The sequence below is a fragment of the Schistocerca cancellata genome, chromosome 2 (assembly GCF_023864275.1).
Source record: "Schistocerca cancellata isolate TAMUIC-IGC-003103 chromosome 2, iqSchCanc2.1, whole genome shotgun sequence".
In the NCBI taxonomy this organism is placed as follows: domain Eukaryota; kingdom Metazoa; phylum Arthropoda; class Insecta; order Orthoptera; family Acrididae; genus Schistocerca; species Schistocerca cancellata.
The window spans coordinates 629,655,932-629,681,156 of NC_064627.1; positions in this window are offsets into that span (position 1 = coordinate 629,655,932).

Below are 25,225 nucleotides of genomic sequence, written 5' to 3' on the forward strand. Positions count from 1 at the left end.
AAGATGTGCAATTTTAGTTAAATGTTTGAGAGGGACAGAATAATTAATGACTTTTTAAGAGGAGTGATTAGACAAAGTACTTCGGCTGAAGTGTCTGATGTTGGAAGATCTTTAATCACAGAAACTTCTAGTGAGCATTCAAAATAACAATGAAATTTATTGCGCTAAATTTAACAGCAATGTCTGAGTGTTCCATTTTTAATATGCATTTTCACTCAATACGCCAAAATTTTGATTATGATAACTACTCTTTGCTAAGTGTCTCGTTAATTATTCTTGTACAGTGTGTACTAAAATGCTGACAGGTGAATATAGAGAATAGAGCATCTGATCTGTTACTTAACTGCCAGGTAGCATTTTACAATGTGACGTTTACAAAACTTTGTAACGGTGTTGGCTATTTAGAAGAAACTGTATAATGGACGTTGCAGGAGGAACAAAATGGTAGTGCATATTTTGTTCATAGATACAACAGACCTATTTACTGCTGTTAAGTGTAAAGGTAGGTCTTGATAGCATTGCGCAAATGCGAATATTTTCTCATACTAACTGATGGAGGTTGCACAGTAGTTAACACACTGGACTTGCATTCGGGAAGACGACGGTTCAAATCCGCGTCCGGCATTCTGATTAGTTTTTCGTGAATTCGCTAAATCACTCCAGGAAAATTCCGGAATGGTTCGTTTGAAAGGACACGGCCGATTTCCTTCCCATCCTTCCCTAAACCGAGCGTGAGCACCGTCCTTCATGACCTTGTTGTCGATAAAAAATTAAATATTAATCTCCTCCTCCACTTTCTCATATTACAAACCTCACATGTTTGTTGGCAGGTTGTGTTATGTTCCTTTTACGCTTCTATTGATTATTTCTCTTTTTCTTTTCACGAAGCAGAGATTTATTTTCAGTTCTACTTCTACATCTACATCTACATCCATACTCCGCAAGCCATCTGACGGTGTGTGGCGGAGGGCACTTTGAGTACCTCTATTGGTTCTCCCTTCTATTCCAGTTCCTGGATTGCGTCCCCAGTCTTAGGAAAGTGTTGTGTAATTTGTTTAGATTAAGCTTTAGTATGTAAAATTTCCAGAGAATCATTGTGTGAACAGTTAATGATTGTACTACGATAATAGTTTAATTGCTGCGTTTCATCACCTTTAGTTCTTAGAGAAGAATAAGAAGTTACGAAACAGGCGTTCGCCTAACAAGGATTGTAGCAATGTTTTTCTGTATTCGTTGATAGATATTAGAGCATTGCGTAAAAGGTCAGGAAAACCTGAGCAACATTTTAAGTCCTAGGGGAAGGAAACGTTATAACAGCAGCTTGAAAGAAATATTCCAGACGCCAAACTGTCATCTGTACCACATGACACAGACAGCTACATGATTTACCACATACCCTCCTAGTTAGACAAAAAAAAAACTGATTATGACGGATCGGCATCGAAACATTTGTGGATAAAAGAAAGGAATTGTTCTGCTCGAGGTAGGATTCCCTTTATGGTATCCAGTTTGTATGAAGGACCTGTTTTAGAACACGAAGAAATTTATTAAAAGAACAGAATAAGTATTCGGGCTGTCAAAATGTCAGCCCGGGGGAAAGGTGCTCCTGTTCGAGCTCTTAAGAAACACACTTGGACAAAGTTGAGACTGAAATCCAGCGGACTCCGCCGAACAAACCGTACCACCAACTTACGGAAGCAGCGAGTCGCTCGTTAGCCAATTCGCTAAGAAGCGTGGAGTAGGGTGCAGCTGCACCGCAGCTACAATGCAAATGCCTGCTGCGGCAAGCACGATCCAAGGCCGAGACGCCACAGGCGGTATGCCAATGAGTCTCTCGAGTCTTCTTCAGCCTTCATCCCGCGATTTAAGTCTTCCGATTAAATATTTAACTGAGTAGCAGCGGAAGATTCTTTTTATGTAATCCTCACTTTTTTTTACCCAATGGAATTACTAACAAGATAATTTAAAAATGTTGAGATGGGTTTAAGGAAACTTTAGAACAACAGTATGTTCCAAAGAAACATTTTAGAGATTCGTCTGAATATAAGGTGTTTACATCGTTTACATTTTCTGATGTGGCTCTAAAGCATCTTCAGAAAAAAAAGGTTCAGATGGCTCTGAGCACTATGGGACTCAACATCTGAGGTGATCAGTCCCCTTGAACTTAGAACTACTTAAACCTAACTAACCTAAGGACATCACACACATCCATGCATGAAATAGGAATCAACCTGCGACCGTAGCGGTCGCGCAGTTCCAGACTGAAGTGCCTACAACCGCTCGGCCACACCGGCCGGCTCTAAAGCATCTAGGGCAATCCATTTTAAGGCAGCACATCGAGTTTGTCCTCTGTAATAGTGTCTCAAACGTTGTCGTTACACATGCGGACCATATGTCTCACGTGCTGTGACGTCAGCAGTGTTCGAAGAACGCGCTATACGCACTGCTGACGTCAGAGACCGCAGGGGGGGGGTTTCATGGGTTGCTGTTGGCAAGTGATCAGCGAAGGCTATCCAAACAGATAAAGGTATAAAAGGACTGTAGTATGCGACAGATGCAGTACTACTGTCACAGAGCTATTTGCTCATCACCTCTTCTGGCAAGTAGTCTTTATGATATGTAAAAGCACTATCAGGTATTTATTACTATAGATAATTAATTTTTTGATTTTATTTCTAGAAATCGTTTGAAGCTGTATAAACTTTGGACACCAAATCTAGTGACTGTCTTCCATCTACATCAGATGCAAGGGCAATGTTAGAATGGTATTCAGATGAATCTGATGACATTATTACATATTCAGATGAGGAATCAAATAGAACTATCTCTGACTTACAAATAAAAGAACGTTTGAAAAATATTTCCTTTAAGTGTACAAAAGACATAACAAGTATAAATTCATTGAATTATAGAACTACATCTCGACCTGATGTATTTTCTTTTGAATTAACATGGCCTAAATGTGTTTTTAATTCACACATTCGTCAAGTTACTGGAAAAACAACTTATGGTAGATATCCTAATGATAATAATTTCAGTGGTCTTTTGATTGGAAATTAAAAGAATTTAGAAGGTATGATCATTTTATGCAGTATTTGGCTATAATGCCTGATATATGTTGTATAGAATGGTCATGACCAAATCAGTATAGGTTTCCAATTACAAAAATTATTTTGGTCAATCGTATATACCGAATATGTATTATTGAAAAACTACTTGTTTTTTTGTAATTTACATAAGAGTATTGTTTATAAACGACAAATATTATCAGAATTATGTCCTGAATGTTAGATTAATGAAACTGTTAATAAGAAAGATAATGAAGCACTGAAAGAATTAACTAATGTACATGCATATGTTGGTAGTAGACCTTATATCTATGCAACTTTTCTCCAAGTCAAGATCATTATGCATTTCAGACAATGGAAATCAGGTGTAAAAGTGTTACCAATATGTTTGAAACAATACTGCAAATGAGTTCAATTCTTTTATGCAATGTATGTTTAAAAGCAACATTAGGAGAAAGAATACATACGAAATTTGTTGATAAATAAATTTATCATGATATGTCACAAATACAGACTAAAGTGTAATTTTGAAATGTTTTAGGTTACTGAAAAAAGGAAAGAAAGAGATATATTATTTTCGTCCAAATCAAAAAGAAATTAACCAATTATTCAGATCTAAAGCAAGGTCCAACAATAAAATTAGTGCTAATGTTTCCTCTTCAGACTATTCTGATACTGAAGACATCACCGATCAAGAACCTCCTAAAACCCCAAGTGAAGATTTAGAAGTGGTTGAAGCAGAAGAAGAAGAAGGTACCAATTCAAATTCAACACCTAAGAAAAGGCGCAGGAAAAGGAAACTTGAAAGTACTGACAGTATTGATCCAGTACCATATTTAGAAATTATAACTTTACTAATTAAAATTGTTAACTTATATCTGTCAGAACAAGAATGTATAAATATCTTGTTTGGTTATGTAACCACTTTATCAAAAAATATACGAGCATCACTATTCAAAATAGTGAATTGTAAGCAAGACAAGGGGAACCGTTCCAAAAACCAGAACATTTCGTTGATTTCTACAATTCGTTCTAATTCCAAAGCAATTGGTCACATAATGTCTTCAGACAAAACCAATATAAAAACAATTATAAAATCATTACAAATTTTTATAGAAAATTCGCACAAAACTCCAAACATGTAAAATTCGTGTTGCTCTTCCTCGAAAAGGCAAGAAGTGATAGAGAACACATCCACTTCATTCACAACTGTAAACGACATAACGGATCATGCAGACGTATCTTCTGCAGGAGTATCACCTCTATCTTTGGGCGGGCCGAATTTACTAGGGTCTTATGACTCTGATGGACAAATCAATCTCAAGTATTTCATTGCGAAACCAAGACGGATATGTTTCTTGGTCATGGTCGGACAGACCGGAAAATGTATTTATGATTTGTCAATTCTGCAGTGGGCATAAAATCAAAACATTACCCCGCAGTGTTTGTTACAAAGCCAAATAAAGGGAAATTCAAATGTATTTGAATTTGGAGAATACCAATTCGAAAGTGACTCAAGCAGCCCGGAATTTGATAACCAGCACAAAACTTTATCTGGACAATTTAAATCCAGACCAAATTACAAAAAAAGGAAACATTTTCAGAACTAGTTAATATTTCAGAAAATCGTGTTAGTGTTCCAATTAATAAGATACAAAATACATTATTTTGCAGAAATTATATTTCTTTATGTACTTGAAACGATAAGATTTATTTCAAGTGTTGTAAAACATATTCAGATTATGTTAAGTGATTTTTCTTTATGGCAATTGTGTAATTATCTTTTGAATGCAAAGGAAGTGTATTTTCAAGCATATGCACAACAGTTTCATTCATATTATTTCAATGAAAAAGAATCTTTATATATAATTAAACATTTGTTAGAATATCAATTTAGAGGTGATTGGGATACTATTTATGATTTTATATGTACATTCTATAATGTATTAAACAAAACAAATGGAAAACGAAATTGTATCCAGTTAATAGGTCCACCAAATAGTTTTAAATCCACATTTGTTCATGTAATAGCAAGTGCTATGATTAATACAGGATCATGTAATAAAAATAATAAACATTTTACGTTTCGGTTAATGGAATGTGCCAATAAACGTTTAATATGTATGGATGATTGCAATTTTGATCCAGAATCATTTCAACAATTAAAATGCATTTTTAGTGGAGATCCTACTAATATTCAAATAAAGTTTGAAGGAGATTTTACTTTAGATAAAACTCCTGTATTTGTATGTTCTAATATCGAATATTTCAAAGGAGATGTATGGTAACAAAGGATTTGTAAATATTATTGGACTACATGGGATATAAAATTAGAAAAACAATTAAATCCATTTTCTTTGTAGATTTTGTTTACTGAATATAAACTTTCACAAAAATATACATATTGTCTTATCTTAAATCTTCAACATCCATTTCACCTTAAATCGGTGATCTAATATCATCACGGCTCCTACCTTTTTTTCTTTATTTTTTTGTATATTTAAATTACTGGTAACACGTGCACAGGATCCAGGTAATATATCAGTGCTATACATTGCATTAGAGTCAAAACAAACACCTCTAAATCATCTACAAAACATTTAGTAAAAGAAGTCATTCACATTTCGTCTGTATGACTTAATGTACGTGTTTGAGAATTATATGTTTCATAATTAGTACCTATAGTAATTGTAGTTGTCATTTGAATATCATTTTAGCATTCACAAATGAATTTTCTTCTATGGGAGTATTATTTAGCACAGGATTAATACCTAACCTAAAACTAGGTATTTGCGGTGCTTGATGAATTTCATTCAGTTTACCTAGTTCCTGACCTTTTTCATTACACTAGTAATACACAAATAATGTTATATTATTATATAGTGGTTTTAATTTTTCACTTTCTTCTTGCATTGCAAAACCAGATGGACTTACATTTTTCATTACAGTTGAAAAAGCAGGTCTATTCAATGAATCTAACATATATGTTTCATCTGCTAAACCGATACCATGAGCACGCCGTGCTGTTTTAATTACACCTATTTGTTGCTTGTAATTCCATGAAAAAGTTCCAGAATTTTCGACAGCACGACTTGCTATACCTTGTGAATATATTTTATTTAATAATACTGGTTCTCTTACTTCATTTTGTATACCCAACATACTTTTTTCGCTGAACCACTAGTGTCAAATGGTATAATTCATGAGTCATAATTAGGCCAATTATGTACTACTGTTGTGCAGGAAGGATAATCGTTATATCCATGTCCCCACATGATTTTTGTTAAATCTTTTTTTCCTTTGATACCACTAATTAACATTGAATTAGTATCTGTACTATTAATTTCAACTATTTCATGAGCAACAGCTAAATTTCCACCGTTATTATAAATAATAAATGCTACATGTGTTATGGATCCTGATTCACTTAATGTATTATTTGTGGACAATGAAGCTTCTAGTCCAACAGGTATTAAATCAATAGAAATAGATTTAACATAACAATAATCAGGTAAACTATGAAATTGAGCTTCAGATAAAAATCGACTTAATTGATTAGAATACCACTGAGTTGCCAATGTTACATAACATTTAGCATAAACATTACCTTGAGCATCTTTAACATCTTGCCAGCTATGTCCATAACCCCATACTTGAAACAGATGAGTATTAATAAAATGTATATCTCCATTTTTAATAGGATCTACACTTTTCCACATACAAACTTTAACGATTGATCCACACTATTTGTACCACCATCAGTACCACTATCATTATTCACAGAACGAATTTGTGCAGAACGTTCTTCAGCCATTTCTACTTCGTTAACTGGGGTTTCTTTGCGAAGTTTCTTATGTTCTCCTGAATTAGGATGAAGATCTTCTTCAGCTTTTCGTTTTATTCCAAAATGCTTATCTGTTTCCTCAATAGGTGAAGTGTTTAATTCACTTCTTTTCGTTTTATTCCAAAATGCTTATCTGTTCCATCAGTAGGTGAAGTGTTTAATTCACTTCTATCATATGCTTCTTGAATAATGTCCCGCAGCTCTTGTGGTTCGTCGTCTAAATCCTGAGGGATATACTGACAAGGGAAGCCTCCCATCACACCTCCCTCCCCGCCCCCCCCCCTCTCAGATTTAATGGTAAGAGGGCCCAGTGGACAGCCCGTCAGAAACTGAAGACATATCAAGTATGAAAAGAAGGAAGAAGGTGTACTGGACTGTGGGAAAAAAATAGAAGCAATTAACGGGCCAAGGACGAGAAGTGCAATATAGATCAGACGCAAACAGAAATGGCGTGGTGGTTAAGTGGTTATGGTGTGAAATCACCCTCGCACCAACTTTTTTTTTTAGTTTTCCCACTTTTCGCTTAATTCAAAATTGTGTCGGCGTCTTGGTGTAACGTCTGCTTGCCAACAGCGAGGTGTTAGCTAGGGACTACTACTCTAGTAGCAACCGATAGGAAGTGGCTTCCGAATGGGAACTCAAACGTTTGACGACAAGGCGACAAGTCAGCCGAATCCTACACCGGAAAACACGTCTGGTGTGTCATACTTGGCATTAGTGTCAGTATGTGTGTCATATGATAAGAATCTCTTATCGAAGCACCTAATTTGTACGACTGCTAAGTGAGTAAGATATGCCTCCTTGCCCAATATAGCTTTTCGTATGAATGTGAATGTGATCACTCCCAAGTAAATAATGGAAACATAATAGTTTGTAACATAAGATGCAACAAATGAACGCAACAGTTTCATAATCACACAGTTTCTCTTTGCTCTGTCAAGGCATATGTTTTTATAGTTTTTGAAGTTTCGTTCAGTTTTAGAAGATTTTATTCTTGAATTCCATTGTTGCAAATTAGTTCACACGCGTTTACTTGTTCTTTCCTTTTCTGTGAAACGTCTATGTACTATCTTGCCTGCTCTCACTGTTCATCACACTTACTTGCGACGGTAACGTATTCTTACCACATGACTCATATTCTACAACCAATGTGTAGTACGACAACTGCCAAGAATAGAGAAAGACAACAAACATTTCAATGAGCGGACGGACAATTCATAATGTTTAATGTTGTGGAAAAGTAAGTAATATGAGAAAGTATTGAACACGGCTCGCCCGCTTGACAGTTCAACGCCATGACCACTTACTTACCCAAGACGCCGTTGGTATATGACGCTGCAATTTATTGCACTTCTTGTTCTTGGACCTTTGCTCTCGTTTATCTTCTTTTGTTTTCAGTTCAGTTCAGTACATTTTCTACATGTTTTCAAGGTTGATCAGTGTTTAGTTTTTGACAGGCTGTTCACTGGGCCATCTTACCAATAAATCTGAGATAGGTGAAATGGGTAGTTTCCCTTGTTAGTGCACAATGGCGCTCCTGTACGTTTTAATGTGTGTTACAGAACGGACATTCATGCTCATTACGCTGGGAAGGCGATAGAAGTGTAAGGTGTCCATAAATGTTTATCCTGATTTCAAGATTAAACATTGAACATCATCTGCATCGTGAGAAGTTGTATTAGGGTGACCCACAGCGTTCAATCATTGGCCCACTAATGCTCTTTACGATAATGAGCTGCCATTTTGTTTGAATATGGGGGCAGAATTAAAGGGCTCTGCAGTAAAAAATGGGAAGGACATATCAGTAGTTCTCAGAAAACGTGCCACAATAATTTTGATAAAATCCCGTAAATCAGACATCTGAAACACGTACAAAATCAATTTTTTTCCGCGTACAGCATAGCTTTACTACACAGCGTCAATAGTTAGATATTTTTAGTAGGTAATATCAACTTGAAAAAAATTTTCAAAATTTCAGAAACATGTACTTAACACTATTTACTCGAAACATTGTAGTCTCAACACACTTACTTAACATTTTTAACATGAAAACATTTTATTCTTAATGCAGTTACTTAACATTATTATTTTACTTAAAACGTTGGTTTCTCAGTACATGATTGTCTATCTTTCTTCTTCATCTTGTTGCTGAAGCGCAGTACGTCCTCCTGCTTGGAGTGGGTTGTATCATTCACGGTATACTGCAGGTTTATATTTTAAGCTTGAGGAAATGTCTCTCACCTCTTCTCCTTTAATAGCAAGAGGGCCAGAATATTTCAGTTTAAGCTCTGTCAGGAAAGAACTGCTTGCAGGTCTTCCACATTTTGATAAGGCAACAGATTCTAGGCAGCCCTTGTATGTATCTCTAAACATTAATATTGGGTGGGACTTTGTAGCTCGGCAGAAAATGAGAATCGAACAAAATTTCTAATACTGAATTTGCTTTCAGCAGTTGACGCTTGTGGTTGGTGGAACAACTTTTTCAGTGCAGAGAAGCTGCAGAAACACTCTTTAGTCATACAAGTTACCTTGAATGGCTTCTTTTGGTACGATGTTCTTAGAACTTCTTCCCAATGATCAGGTTCATAAAATCTTTGATAATGTGATGTGACATTTTCCTCCACCTAAGCAAAGTCTCTATCACTAGGTAGCCTGCTGTGTTCAGCATGAGGAAAGGTGTGCTCAATGTATCTCAAATGACCAGACTAATAGGTATAGCCAAAACGCCACTAACGTCCAATTCTTGTTTTGTCAAACACAGTTGTCGGAAAACGCAATCAACTTTTCATATTTGATGTCTTTCTTTTCAAAACACATCTTTAAACGGCTTGCTATTTCGTCTGTTCCCATTTAGCTTTTGCTTCATCCCAGAGAGAAACATGCCCTTGGCTATTTACACAAGAATGGACACTAAAATGATAGCACCATGTTTTACGCTAGTAAAAAATTGGCCTAGTAGTCGTTTTGGGCGTGGGTAGTGTCTGTTGCAAATCGAACGTGATTACATGAACCTTTTTGTCTTGTTTTGCTACTTTAATTGCTTCACGTATCGCAAATTTGCCCAGCTTCTGCTTTTTGATGGTGAATGTCCTGCTTTATTCGCAATGAATGTATTCCCGTTTCGTTTTACTGTTCTCAACAAGCTTGATTGTTACATAAATTAAATAACAGTGTTGAGAGTTGTCCATTTAGAGATCTTGACACTTACATTGAATTCCTTGGTAAGTATTCGTCGAAATTTGTCTATAGAAAAAGAACTTATGCTTGCCGACTGACATTCCTTGGCATACTTGTTATAACAGAACTGCAATGGAATATTCCATACCTAAGTAATCTCGCGATGAATATTTTCGAGTGTAGTGACTCCTATACTTTGGAAGATCGTCAGTAAATGCTCTCACATCTTTGATGACATCCTTTGAATATTTTCGAGGGTGACCGATATGCTTACGTATGCCATCAGGTTAAACGGCACCATTTTTCAATCGTTTCACGATCATCTCCACAAGGCCTCTATTTTTCTAAAGTCCATGAACGTTAAGAAGTGCAATTTTGCAAATAATGACATCCTTTCCGGCAATTTTAACTGTATGTAGAATGGTTTGACTGCGTCTATATATCTCGTGTTTAGTCTTCTTGCGGATAACAGCTTTTAATCGCACACAACCTTGTAGGTAAGCATTTTGAGCATCACAGCAGTTCATTTCCCACAAATTTCGGAATATTATTTGTTTATCTTTTTTTTTCTTTGTCATCAGTCTACTGACTGGTTTGATGCGGCCCGCCACGAATTACTTCCCTGTGCTAACCTCTTCATCTCAGAGTAGCACTTGCAACCTACGCTCCATTATTTGCTTGACGTATTCCAATCTCTGCCTTCCTCTACAGTTTTTGCCCTCTACAGCTCCCTCTAGTACCATGGAAGTCATTCCCTCATGTCTTAGCAGATGTCCTCTCATCCTGTCCCTTCTCCTTATCAGCGTTTTCCACATATTCCTTTCCTCTCAGATTCTGCGTAGAACCTCCTCATTCCTTACCTTATCAGTCCATCTAATTTTCAACATTCACATCTCAAATTCTTCGATTCTCTTCTGTTCCGGTTTTCCCACAGTCCATGTTTCACTACCATACAATGCTGTACTCCAGACGTACATCCACAGAAATTTCTTTCTCAAATTAAGGCCGGTATTTGATATTAGTAGACTTCTCTTGGCCAGAAATGCCTTTTTTGCCACAGCGAGTCTGCTTTTGATGTCCTCCTTGCTCCGTCCGTCATTGGTTATTTTACTGCCTAGGTAGCAGAATTCCTTAACTTCATTGACTTCGTGACCATCAATCCTGACGTTAAGTTTCTCGCGGTTCTCATTTCTACTACTTCTCATTACCTTCGTCTTTCCCCGATTTACTCTCAAACCATACTGTGTACTCATTAGACTGTTCATTCCGTTCAGCAGATCATTTAATTCTTCTTCACTTTCACTCAGGATAGCAATGTCATCAGCGAATCGTATCATTGATATCCTTTCACCTTGTATTTTAATTCCACTCCTGAAACTTTCTTTTATTTCCATCATTGCTTCCTCGATGTACAGATTGAAGAGTAGGGGCGAATGGCTACAGCCTTGTCTTACACCCTTCTTAATACGAGCACTTCGTTCTTGATCGTCCACTCTTATTAATCCCTCTTGGTTGTTGTACATATTGTATATTACCCGTCTCTCCCTATAGCTTACCCCTACTTTTTTCAGAATCTCGAACAGCTTGCACCATTTTACATTGTCGAACGCTTTTTCCAGGTCGACAAATCCTATGAAAGTGTCTTGATTTTCCTTTAGCCTTGCTTCCATTATTAGCCGTAACGTCAGAATTGCCTCTGTCGTCCCTTTACTTTTCCTAAAGCCAAACTAATCGTCACCTAGCGCATTCTCAATTTTCTTTTCCATTCTTCTGCATATTATTCTTGTAAGCAGCTACGATGCATGAGCTGTTAAGCTGATTGTGCGATAATTCTCGCACTTGTCAGCTCTTGCCGTCTTCGGAATTGTGTGGATGATGCTTTTCCGAAAGTCAGATGGTATATCGCCAGACTCATATCTTCTACACACCAACGTGAATAGTCGTTTTGTTGCCACTTCCCCAAATCATTTTACAAATTCTGATGGAATTTTATCTATTCCTTCTGCCTTATTTGACCGTAAGTCCACCAAAGCTCTTTTAAATTCCGATTCTAATACTGGATCCCCTATCTCTTCTACATCGACTCCTGTTTCTTCTTCTATCACATCAGACAAATCTTCACCCTCATAGAGGCTTTCACTGTATTCTTTTCACCTATCTGCTCTCTCCTCTGCATTTAACAGTGGAATTCCTGTTGCACTCTTAGTGTTACCACCGTTGCTTTTAATGTCACCAAAGGTTGTTTTGACTTTCCTGTATGCTGAGTCTGTCCTTCCGACAATCATATCTTTTTCGATGTCTTCACATTTTTCTTGCAGCCATTTCGTCTTAGCTTCCCTGCACTTCCTATTTATTTCATTCCTCAGCGACTTGTATTTCTGTATTCTTGATTTTCCCGGAACATGTTTGTACTTCCTTCTTTCATCAATCAACTGAAGTATTTCTTCTGTTACCCATGGTTTCTTCACATCCTTCTTTGTACCTATGTTTTCCTTCCCAACTTCTGTGATGGCCCTTTTTAGAAATGTCCATTCCTCTTCAACTGTACTGCCTACTGCGCTATTCCTTATTGCTGTATCTATAGCGTTAGAGAACTTCAAACGTATCTCGTCATTCCTTAGTACTCCCGTATCCTACTTCATTGCGTATTGATTCTTCCTGACTTATATCTCGAACTTCAGCCTACTCTTCATCACTACTATATTGTGATCTGAGTCTATATCTGCTCCTGGGTACGCTTTACAATCCAGTATCTGATTTCGGAATCTCTGTCTGACCATGATGTAATCTAATTGAAATCTTCCCGTATCTCCCGGCCTTTTCCAAGTATACCTCCTCCTCTTGTGATTATTGAACAGGGTATTCGCTATTACTAGATGAAACTTGTTACAGAACTCAATTAGTCTTTCTCCTCTTTCATTCCTTGTCCCAAGCCCATATTCTCCTGTAACGTTTCTTCTACTCCTTCCCCTACAACTGCATTCCAGTCGCCCATGACTATTAGATTTTCGTCCCCCTTTACATATTGCATTACCCTTTCAATATCCTCATACACTTTCTCTAACTGTTCATCTTCAGCTTGCGACGTCGACATGTATACCTGAACTATTGTTGTCGGTGTTGATCTGCTGTCGATTCTGATTAGAACAACCCGGTCACTGAACTGTTCACAGTAACACACCCTCTGCCCTACCTTCCTATTCATAACGAATCCTACACCTGTTATACCATTTTCTGCTGCTGTTGATATTACCCGATACTCATCTGACCATAAATCCTTGTCTTTCTTCCACTTCACTTCACTGATCCCTACTATATCTAGATTGAGCCTTTGCATTTCCCTTTTCAGATTTTCTAGTTTCCCTACCACGTTCAAGCTTCTGACATTCCACGCTCATAAGCTGGAAACACTTTTAGGGCATTCGCATGGCATGACTAACCTTTTTTCTTCAGAAACAGTACCCTTACCTCTGCACTTCGTATACTGCTTTCCTTCATTCCTGTTTTTCTTCATTGTTCTTGCACACTGACACGTTTTACCCTCTTTAGACCTTTCCGTGTGCTCTGTTAATCGTTAACATGTTTAGCATATGCTTCATGATTGTCACACCTGCATGTATCTTTGGAGGAACATCTACCTCCAAGAGGCCCCTGGACCTACAAGAAAGTCAGTGTCATAAGGTTAACATTCTGCACAGTTCTAAGAATAAATAAACGCCTAAAACTATGCATCCACTGCAGTTTCCGTTATGTAACGTATACATTGACATTCTCCTACGCCTCTTATCTAGAAAAAAAATGTTGAAAAAGATAAACATGTGGAATACAGAAACTCCGTAATAACAGATCCACAACTTAATACCAATTGCTGTTAGAAGACTAGGTATTAACGTATATCTCCGTTATTGATACCATAATACTTCATAGAAAACTAATTTGGATTTCTTATCATGGCAAGTAAGTAGTGTTATTGGAATCACATTGTCAAGTAAATTGATCTAAATAATATAAAGGGATGCAACTTAACACTGCTTACTTACAGAAAAAATATTAATCTTTTCCTGATTAACAACAACTCTGGAGGTGATTTCATCTTCAAGAACATATTCCGAGTCTTTATCAGAGTCATAAGTATCCAGGTAAACTCCACACTCGATCAAATATTCACTGAAAAGCTTGTTTTTCACACGAACATTGAACACTTCATTGTGACTTGCCACCATTTTTAGCCACTTATCATTGCTTCCTTGCACACGAATCGTGAAAGCTGCCACTAGCGAAAATCTGATAAGATAAAGTCAATGTTGTATGAATTCATGTATACAATATACTCGAGGCTGGTATACACACACACATTCAAGACACGACTGTCGCAAGGGCTTTTAGTTCAGGAGAACCAACCTGCATGCTGGGGGGCAAGTCCCTTCAGAGGACGAGTCATCCTATCTACATTGGCTGGCGACCACCCGTAGAGCAGACAGCGTTTGCCCGAGTGAAAGGGAGAACGACGCCATGTTCAGCTTGAAAGCAAATTCCGCTACATTGTGTGGGAGCGCCCAGCCTACGCATTCTTTACAAACATAGCATGCTGTTTCTGAGGTTTTCACAGGGAGAAAGCAAACGCCAAACGCCGATGCTACAGATTTCCGGATTGGTCGCCATAAACGAAACGCCATTCTCCCGTTTCAGAAGAGCAATGCTGATTGTCAGACGATATTCCTGACGACTTCAGCAGAAGGAGTAATGGAAGAGACCGAAAGATATACCCCTTCTCATCTGGCATGGAGAGGGGCCGTTCCGTTATCGCTCTTGCACCGAGAACACGTAACGAGAGCGTGTGCGCTCGTACATCTACTCAAAGAGTGAGGAACAAGTCTCTCCTCAGTACTTCACTGGGAGAGCACCTCTGTCGAGAGTGAATTGGTGTGCGACGCTATATCGAGTCTATGCAATTAAGCATTGTTCACTGTGTTGGCCGTCACACTTATAGTGCGGTGAGAACTGACATAGTTAAACGCCTGAGAGCGAATTTTTGAGTGGCATCACGATGGAGTGGTTATCTGACCGGTGTACCACGCCAATAGACTAGGGGCGAATAGGAGTCCTTGATGTCATTGAGGCATAGGGAGAGTTTGATTGGCGAAGGTCAGTCCAGATAGAACGAGAGGTATCTTATTTGTCAGCAGCAAGAGACGCAGACAGCAGTGATCGCAGCCTGCAGTATTGTGCGCTACAGCTCTTGCGGGCCCCATATTTCCTCCACAACAGTACACTTCACAGCATTTCACACGCAACAGCCTTGACCATACCAAGCAACATTCCAACGGATAATTATTCAAACTGAGTAGGCGTGGCTCTCAGCCATTCTGCAAAGTCAATAACAATCTTAAACTGTGTATAGAAATTTCATCAGCGAATCCTATGCTTAAGAGGTAACTTCACATTCAAAAAAGAACTCTGAAATAACTTGTTGAGTTCATAACTAAAATTGCCATTGTGATTTTTCAGAATTTTTTCAAAATAAATAATAATTTTCGTTAGTTTCATGTTTTTCTTACACTAACTAGCACTACTCCAGTACCCAAGTATCCCACTAGTCATGTAATAAATTTTGTGTCATTTTCTTACAGCGGACGACTCCAGAAGATATTAATTGCTGAAAATATTTCAGGCAATTCTCTTTAGAACGCTAGGAGCGTCTGTCTGACTTCTGTAGTAGTGTGGGGGTGGAAATTTCATTTTGCAGGAGCCACGGGGTAAAGGGTACATGTCAGATTAATCCATTACACAGGATGACAGTATAGCACACACACGCTCACAGAAAATGGCGACCCTGCCAGGATAGGTAAAGAAGGTAAGCTACCAGGATAGAAAGGTGTCAGGATAGTTAGGTTTGGTAGGTTGCATCAGTAGCACTTTTAAGAACTTTCTTTCATGTATTAAATAGCTATTTCCAAAGATTGGGATTAGAATAGATACAGATAGTGAATAAAGCAGAATTGTAGGGAATAGGGCATGTGTTATAGTGTTGGATAATTCTGCATTTTTTTCCGATTTTTGTGTAGGTGTTACAGCATAGAATTTTCAGATGATAGGCACAGACGCAGAGTGACGCAGAGACGCAGTGTGAGGCAGCATCATATACGTTAGAATTAAGAAATAACATTTTTCTCCCTTTGCTAGTGCACAGTTGGAGATTGGAGACTGTAGCACAGTAGACAGAACGTTAGCCGAGAAGTAACGACGTTGTTGTTATTGTTGGTTCAACCAACTGATAAGTAGTCGTACAGTTTTGTAGATAGGGTTGAGGTGTGTTGGAAGAATTTTCATGTTAACGAGAGCACAAGCCAAAAGGTTACGTGAGAGACAGCAAGTAGACAAGATGAGGGAGAATCAACCAGATAGACAGCAAGTAAACGAGCTTATTGAGAATAGGACAGAAGGTGAACCTGAGAATAGGACAGACGGTGAATCAGAGAATAGGACAGTCGGGGAACTGCAGAATCAGCAGGCTCAATTAGACTGGGATAAAATTGAGACAGATCAGACAGATGGGAAACGAAGAGACGAGAACATGGAATATACATAATATGAAATTCCAGGTAGGGCACATTCTGAGCCACATATAGACAGCCCACGTAGGAAACGGCTAAGATTAAAAGAGAAACGAGCATAGGAAACGCGTTCGTTTGCCACATATTCAGGGACAGAATACGCATCAATACAGTCAATGAACCAGCGGTTAGCTGACGTTCGAAGAGAAGTAGACAGTGAGGAAGACGGGGAACATTTAGAATACGTCGAACCTATCGTACACATTCTAAATATGCCCCTAAAAAAGACACAGAATTTTGCTGAGTTACGAGCGCCACGAAAAGGTTCAGTAACAGACGCAACTGTACATGCAAACACAAGACATACACAACAGAGAGGACAGAATGCAGAGCTGTTTGCGCCACGTAATAGTTCAGTGACAAACGCAACTACTCCTCAACAGAGACAGCACGGATTATTGCAGTTATCAAACTTAGAAACGCCACAGCATAGCCCAGTAAACGACGTAACTGACCGAGTAGAAAACAATAGATCGAGAATACATAGTTCAGCAGAAGGTAGTGTTACAGGACAGGACGCGACTATGGAGATGTTACAAAAAATGAACGCTAGTATGTCGAAACAGAATCAGGATATTAATACACAGGTTCAGGATATTAATACGTAGATAGCGAAACAGAATACACAGATGACAAAACAGTATCAGGAATTTAAACAGGACAATCAGGAATTGAAACAGGATAAAGCAGGCTATTCCGACACAGATCCAACAGGTTAAAATCCAGATGGAAGAAGGGATCGCCAGAATAGATAGTCAGATCACTCAGATAAACAAAGACGCGAAAGAATCTAGAGAAAGAATTCAGGTACTAACACAAGGTCGGCAGCAATTACGCACTGACGTGGACAAGGTCCAATTGGACATCGTAAACCTTGACAAAATGGTAGAACGTTTCACCAAAAAAGCCACTCGAACAGCAATACAAATTACCGAAGAACAAGCAATTCAAAGCAAGGTCGCAAAGGTTGCACTGAAAAAATAAGAACAGCGGATCAATAAAATACAAATTAAACAAAGATTAGTTTGAAAAGCTTCGAACAGAGTTGACACAAACTATTGAAGAAAAGATCGAGACCGATTACACATGTAGCGAAACAACTGACGCGTCAAGCATTAATTCGGTACACGAACACGCGCCGTATAAGAAAGTTCAAATAGAACCGAGGCTACACGTAACACTCGCGCAGAAATCGAAACAGAAAACCCCGCTTAAAGTGATACATGACATGTCACAGGACCAGACACAGTATCTAGAGAAACGGAACACATACATTCAGCCGATACCAAGAAATACAGGAAACTGAACCAGTAATTCCAATGACACAACATAATAGCAGCACAGGTACTATACCGCGAACGGCGAGAGTAGAAACACACTAAAAACACATTTGTTCACCAATGATACGATACGACGCGTATATGAGTCAGGAAATTTAGAATAAGCAGACAGGCAGTAGATTACCAGAGAATAAACACGACGACACAAGCAGTGGCAGATTATTTGAGTCCATGAATCAGCCACAAACCGGATTTATGAGTAGATATATACAGACCACTTCCTTACAGTTACAAAATTTCAACATTTCAAGGAAGAAGGCAGTAGCTTGCATGCACGCACATTCATCGACCAGTTTTAAGTAGGCTCACCAAACCACTGGAGCGTAGCTCACAAACTTGACTTCATTTGTGCACACATGTCGGGGACAGTAGCAGAGTTGATCCAAAAGATCGCTGCTACCTGTACGTCTTACCTACAGTTCAGAACAACATTTCTCGAAAGATATTGGTCTAAGGAGGCGCAAAATAAAATTAAATACGAGTTACTTCAGATGACACCATATGAAAACTCAGGAGAGAAAAGCGGAGTAAAATTGTTTGATACAATGGACAAAAAGAATCAATGCCTAGACAAACCATACAGTAACGGAGAGCTGATACGTCTAAGTAAAATGAAATTACCGGTAAAGTATCAACAGGCGACAATAGGAAGAAATGAAAATACCAAAGAATTCAAAGAGTTTTAAGGGAACTTGAATTTATGTTTAATGAAGAGGAGGTGAATGAAAAATTAAGGAAAGGGAACAGCAAAAGGCAAGGACTAGGAACGAATGTTCCAATAATAATAATCTTAATCCTAACACCAATAATTTCAGGCAATTTAACAGACAAGGACAGTGGCACAATGGAGACAACTGGCATAGAAACGATAACCAGAATAATTGGTACCGAAATAGGAACGGTAATGGACACTCATACAGTGGCGGATATGGGTTTAGGAATCAAAATGCCAACGGTCAAGGGTATTTTGAAAGAGGTCACGATGTTAGAAACAGCAACTGGCGAGACCAGGGCGCGAATAATTACCGAGGAAGTTATGGTCCACTGAGACAAGATCAACACAGCAAAGGAAAACCAGAAGTAGAAATTAGGCCACAAAATCCTGAAAAACTTAAAGATTGACGGGAAAATACGGAAGAGGTTAGGCAAACTGACGTCCATTCATTGAAACAATCAAAGAAGGACATTCATGTTTTGGAAGCAGCTAGATCAAAACTAAAAAAACTGAAAATAGCCAAAATTCAGACAAACAGCGACTTACGAAAATTTCCGATAAAGAGCCAGCACCAGATACACTTGAATTACGCTACATAGCCTGGGAAAACAGCATAGAATGGGAAAATTCTGAAAGCAAGGATGAACTGCCACCACTTCTGTATATTAAAGAATTAAGCGGTGAAGAATTGTTAACCGGACTTAGCAATATATTTGACGAGAAGCAAGTAATTGAACGCGATAAAACAGAGCAGAGTATCCTAGATAAAAAGAAAACACAGACGCCACGAACACAAAAGACGTATAATGTATACAAGATGGGTGACTATGAGGAGATAGAGTGAAAGTACATTCGGGAATGTTTGGAAATGAAGGAAAAGGAGAGACTGGAGCTCGAAACCAGAGGTAGTTAGGTCGCAAACGGTTTTGCTCACGGAGTTAACACCAAAGCAAACACAAACACAATTGAAGGTACAATTATCCGCAGGTTAAGCTATGAATCTGTAGCAGAGGATTTGATGCAAGAAAAGGAAATCGTAACATCCACAATTATACAACCCATATTAAAGATAAACATTGGTGAAATCACGACACAAGCAATCATAGATAGTGGGAGTCAAGTGATGGCTATATCAGAAAGCCTATTTGAAAGGTGCAACAGAGAGAAAGAATTACCGATTTTAAGGACAAAAAGGGTAAGAGTTTTTGGAGCCTTAGGAAAAAATGCAACAGAGGTGAAATACGAAACACGTCTTTCATTCAGTTGCCAAGGTTACAAGTTTGAAAACAATTTTATAATCATACCAAAGCTTACGGCTGATATGACAATCGGTGTAGCTTTCATTAATGAGCGTAAGGTTCACATTTGCATACCACAAGGCTTCGTAGCAATAGATGCTGTAATAGTATATTTCATTCAAACTTTGAACGATGAAAAAGAACAAGGAAAAGTAAAGCAATTGCATTTCAGTCAAGAAGCGAATGAAATAGAGGAGGAGAGACACCCTAGATAAAAGTTTGAGAAAAACCTTGATCCACTCCCACCAGAAATAGTAGAAGAAATTCATCAAGAGATTAGTAAGAAGTTAGAGGAAATAGATGACATTTCGCTCCACGATAAAAAAAATTAGAAGTCATATTGAGATCACATGCAGAGGTATTTGCACCAAAGACAGATAGCATTAAAATTTTTCAATACAAATTTGAAGTCAAAGATCATAAACCCTTTTGTGTTCCACCTTATTCCATACCATATAGTTATCAAGAGCAAGTATTTCTTGAAATAAAAAAAATGTTGGATGATGACATTATTATATAAATCACCCTTACACGTTTAAGTAAGAAGGATGGGAGCATACGTTTGGTACTCGATTCAAGACAAATAAATGCAATTATAATTTCGCTAACAGATAGACCACAGAAATTGGTAGAATTGATTCAGAAGTTTCATGGAGTACAGATTTTTTCGTCCATCGATTTGCGTTAAAGTTTTTGGCAAATAGAATTGGAGCCTTCATATCGAAAATACACAGCCTTTATTGTCTTTGGTCGTTGTTACCAATGCAAACGTTTACCGTTTGGCCTCAAAATTTCGTCACCTGCCTTTATTCGCGGTCTGAACTCTACACTGAATCTCGACATACTTCAGAAAATGACTTGCTATGTGGACGACGTTCTTGTGGCGGCGGCAACTTGGTCAGAACATAATTGTATACTGGATAATTTTCTACAAATTATGAAAAAACATGGGGTCACCGTCAACATTACTAAATCGCATTTTGGAAAATCAGAAAATACGTTTTTAGGACGTAACATATCTGCAAAAGGTATAACGCTAGACGAGAAGAAGATAGACGCTATTCGTAATATTCCTACTCCCTACAACAAGAAAATTCTAAGGGGATTCCTGGGGTTTATAATTTTTACAAAAAAATAGATATGGATAGACACACTTGCAGCACCTAGACTATGTGCCCAGACAGGAAAAAACACAGTCTGGATATGGGATAAACAAGCAAATGAAGAATTTCGTAAGTTGAAGGAGGCATTGAATAACGCTCAAATTTGATCACACCCAGATTAAGTTAGGAGTTCTGTCTAGTAACTGATAGTGCAAAGACCGCGCTAGGGGCGGTACTATTTCAACAAATTGAGGAAAATGGTAAGAAAATACATAAAACAATAGCCTTTGCAAGTAGAGTACTATAGAAAGCAGAAAAGAAATATTCTATAACAGAATTAGAAACTCTAGCCGTAGTATGGGCATTTCAAAAATTTCAACATTTTCTGTTTGGCAGAAAAACGCAAGTATACACAAACCACAAAGCATTAGAGTCTTTTATCTCCTCCAAATTAATCCACGGACGTTTGGCGAGATGGATGCAAGTACTGCAGGAGTATGACTTTTCAATCACATACATACCAGGACCTTAAAATATTCTGTCCGATGCATTGTACCGTTCACCACAAAGAATAGCAGAGCACCAGAAAATCCACATTGAAGATGAAGAACGGACTATCCATTATCTAAAAAACGTACCATTCGAAAATTTTATCACAAATGCTTTAAAAAATTTATCTGACGAACAAATCAAAGTTCAGACCCTCCTCAAGATTAAACACCAACTTACCGATAAAACCAACATAGAAATTAGAGAAAAATACATAGTAAAAATAATATCCTATATTTCAAACGTAATTATGCTACTGCACAATGGTTAGCATGCATCCCTCACGAAGTTATTAATAAATACATTTGGTATACCTACTTTAGAAGTGGACATTTTGGACCCAAGAAATGCTATCTAAAAATGAAACAATTAGTACACTTTCCAAATATGGAGCGACGTATTCGACACGTTCTTAAAAGTTGTAAAAAATGCATACAATCAAAACATGTGACATATCAGACCAGACACCTAATGTTCCCAATAATCCCTGATAAATTAAGACAGATTGCTGCAACCGATATTTATGGTTCAATTCCACGAACAAGGAAAGGCTTCACCTATATATTTGTTGTAATTGAACTAGCATCAAAATACACTACAGTTTCACCCTTAAAGAAAGCCACTGGATTTACAATTAGTAAAGCACTTCAAAAGGACTTTATACAACTAGTTGGGAGACTGAAAAAAAATCATTTGAGATAATGGGCCCCAATACAGACCAGTGCATTGGAAAAACACATTAGACAACTTAAAAATCAAACCCAGCTTCATTTCCCAATATAAACCAAGTGGAAATCCAGCCAAATGTACCATGATAGATTTGTGAACACTACATAGACTACTTTGTAGAAAGAACCATTGTAGTAGGGACCTATATCTAGGAGACTTCCAAGAAGTAATTAATGGGACACCAAATAGTACCACGACTTATCCACCAATTACATTATTAAAGAATAAAGATCCACCAAAAAAAAAAATCATTAAATTTCCAGTTACTCCTCGAAAGCAACATAGACAAATCGTCGCTTCTGCCCTACAGAACATTCGCTCAGCAGCAATGAGATGTAACATCACTCAAGACAAATCTGCCACAAAGAAACGCTTCACACTGGGCCAAAGGGTATTCGTAGGAACTCAGTACCTTTCACATAAGAGTCAAAATAATTGCAAAAAATTTTTTTCAATCTATAAAGGGCCAATGATAATTTCCAGGATCGCTCACGAAAATGCCGTAGAGCTAACGAACCCAAAACCAGGTAAAAGTATTGGCATCTACCACGTGAGCCACCTAAAGGAATGTGAATGAAAGAAATGATCAAAGAGAAGAAAAGGAAAGAGACAGAGGGGCAATCGCAAATCGTGTACTAACCACTAAATCAAAAACACATTAAGAATCAACAAGATAACACATTAATTAAAAGAAAAAGAGACACTATACACGCTAACAATCTCTTGTAGTATCAAGTACACTACAACATGCACACAAACAATAAATGGTACACAACAATTAAAAGAATGAAGGAGTGGTAGGCTATAAAAATGATAGATATATGCTTTAATTAAATTATCACATGGGAAATAAATAATAATTTTCTTCATTTTGATAAACATTGCATTGTATAGAGTCAAAATCTCTTGTTGTTTGTATAAAACAAAACATTGTAAGAAATTTCTCTACACGAAAAAAGGGACATCGCCACCAACACCAATCACCAGCTCCCTTAACACCAGGTGCTTCGAGATAGCGATGGAGACCGTACAGACATGTTGAGAAAGCACTTAGGGCAATAACAACAACATGAAGACCAACAGCACACTGAAAATGCAGGTTGCAACAAGGTTGGACATCGGGAGGACAACACGCAGCAGGGACATTTCATGTCACGACACTGCTACACAACGGAAGAATGTGGGGAGAATCACAATACGACGAGACGACAATGAAGGTACAAAAAATTACTAAGATCTACAAACTCATCAAGTAAGATTTGGAAAGGAAGTCAGAACCTATAAATCCCATATCACTCCTACACTAAAATTCACATATCCCTAGCCCAAGAAGAACAGAAGAATGCAAGAAAGAAGAGAAGAACAGAAGATGCAAGATGAAGAAGAGCAGAAGACCGCAAGATATCTTTCTCTCCTATCATACAAAGCAAATTGCTTCAAACGTCTCTCCATGAACTTTGAGGCATGGCAACTACTACAAGCACCTCTCCAAAAATAAACCTTGACTAGTCAAACAAATACAAGTGAATGGCAAATGGAATATTAAGTAGTACCAACCAACATTATCTAGAAATAGATTCAGCAAAATGAACAGTATTCTCCCTCCCACATCATCAAATTGCCATACCGAACCAGGTGTGAAGTACCAAGACGTCACAGCACAATACTGGATGACGATCGTCGGTAGTCAACTACAATCATCGAACTGCCATACCATCCCAGGTGTGACAGCAAAGGAGTACCAAGACATCACTGTTTATGCAGTAAACCACAGACATCATCATCGGTTAAATGTACCACTCCGTGATGACAATGTCAACAAGTAAGACCCAGCATCACATGCTAGAGTGGTTCTCTCATGATTTGTGACACCCACACAAAAGAGTCGACGCCTTCCAGTAATTCAGTGGGGATCGTTGAGAACAGAAACTGACGCAGCACAAAACGAAAAGACTGATAAAATGCAAATGTTGAGTTAAGAAAATGATATATTTGTAAAAAATATTTCTTTTCCTCTTTTGTAAAGTAATTATTTTATCACATATTAAAGCCCATAATGTGATAGGGACCTTAAAATATTATGTAAAGAAATTTAATTAGTATAAGTAGATAATCTCAAAAATCACTGTAAAGCCAAATTAGTTTTTTATAGAAAAAAGGTTTTGGTTAATCATAGGTTGAAAGAGGATAGAATAAAGAAAAAAACACTTTTTCACTCTTAAAACAGTGACACAAAAAGAGGAAAAATAATGCCTAATTAAATAAAACAACGCAACACAACAGAGATTTTGTGAACATTCAAGTGAAGCTTAACTAAAGAAAACACTAACGAGTTTAGAAAAATTAATATTGTAAAAGCAATTTTTGGAAATGATAAAGAAAAACAGAGACACGTACTGGCAACAACAAAGAATAACAAAGTTTGTAAAGCCTATATTTGCCTAACAACAAAATAAAAATTATAGAATAAAAAAATAGAGACAATAGCTATAAAGAAATCACTAGAAAAAAATTGTTAAGAATGGCTGAGAAAAGTTTATTGGAAAATCTAAAAGAACAATTTTTTGCTGACTTTTTCAATGTTTTCCTCGGCATTGACAAACCCCAAACAAAAATTATGACGCAAGGGGGGAGGTATCTAAGACGTTGTGGTCTCCTGACCTTCATCGCTTACATATGATGCCCTCACAATCATATTCCAACCATCAAGACGTTTCATTCGAGCCCAAACTCAATAAGATAAAGTCAAAGTTGTATGAATTTATGTAAACGATATGCAAATAACTAG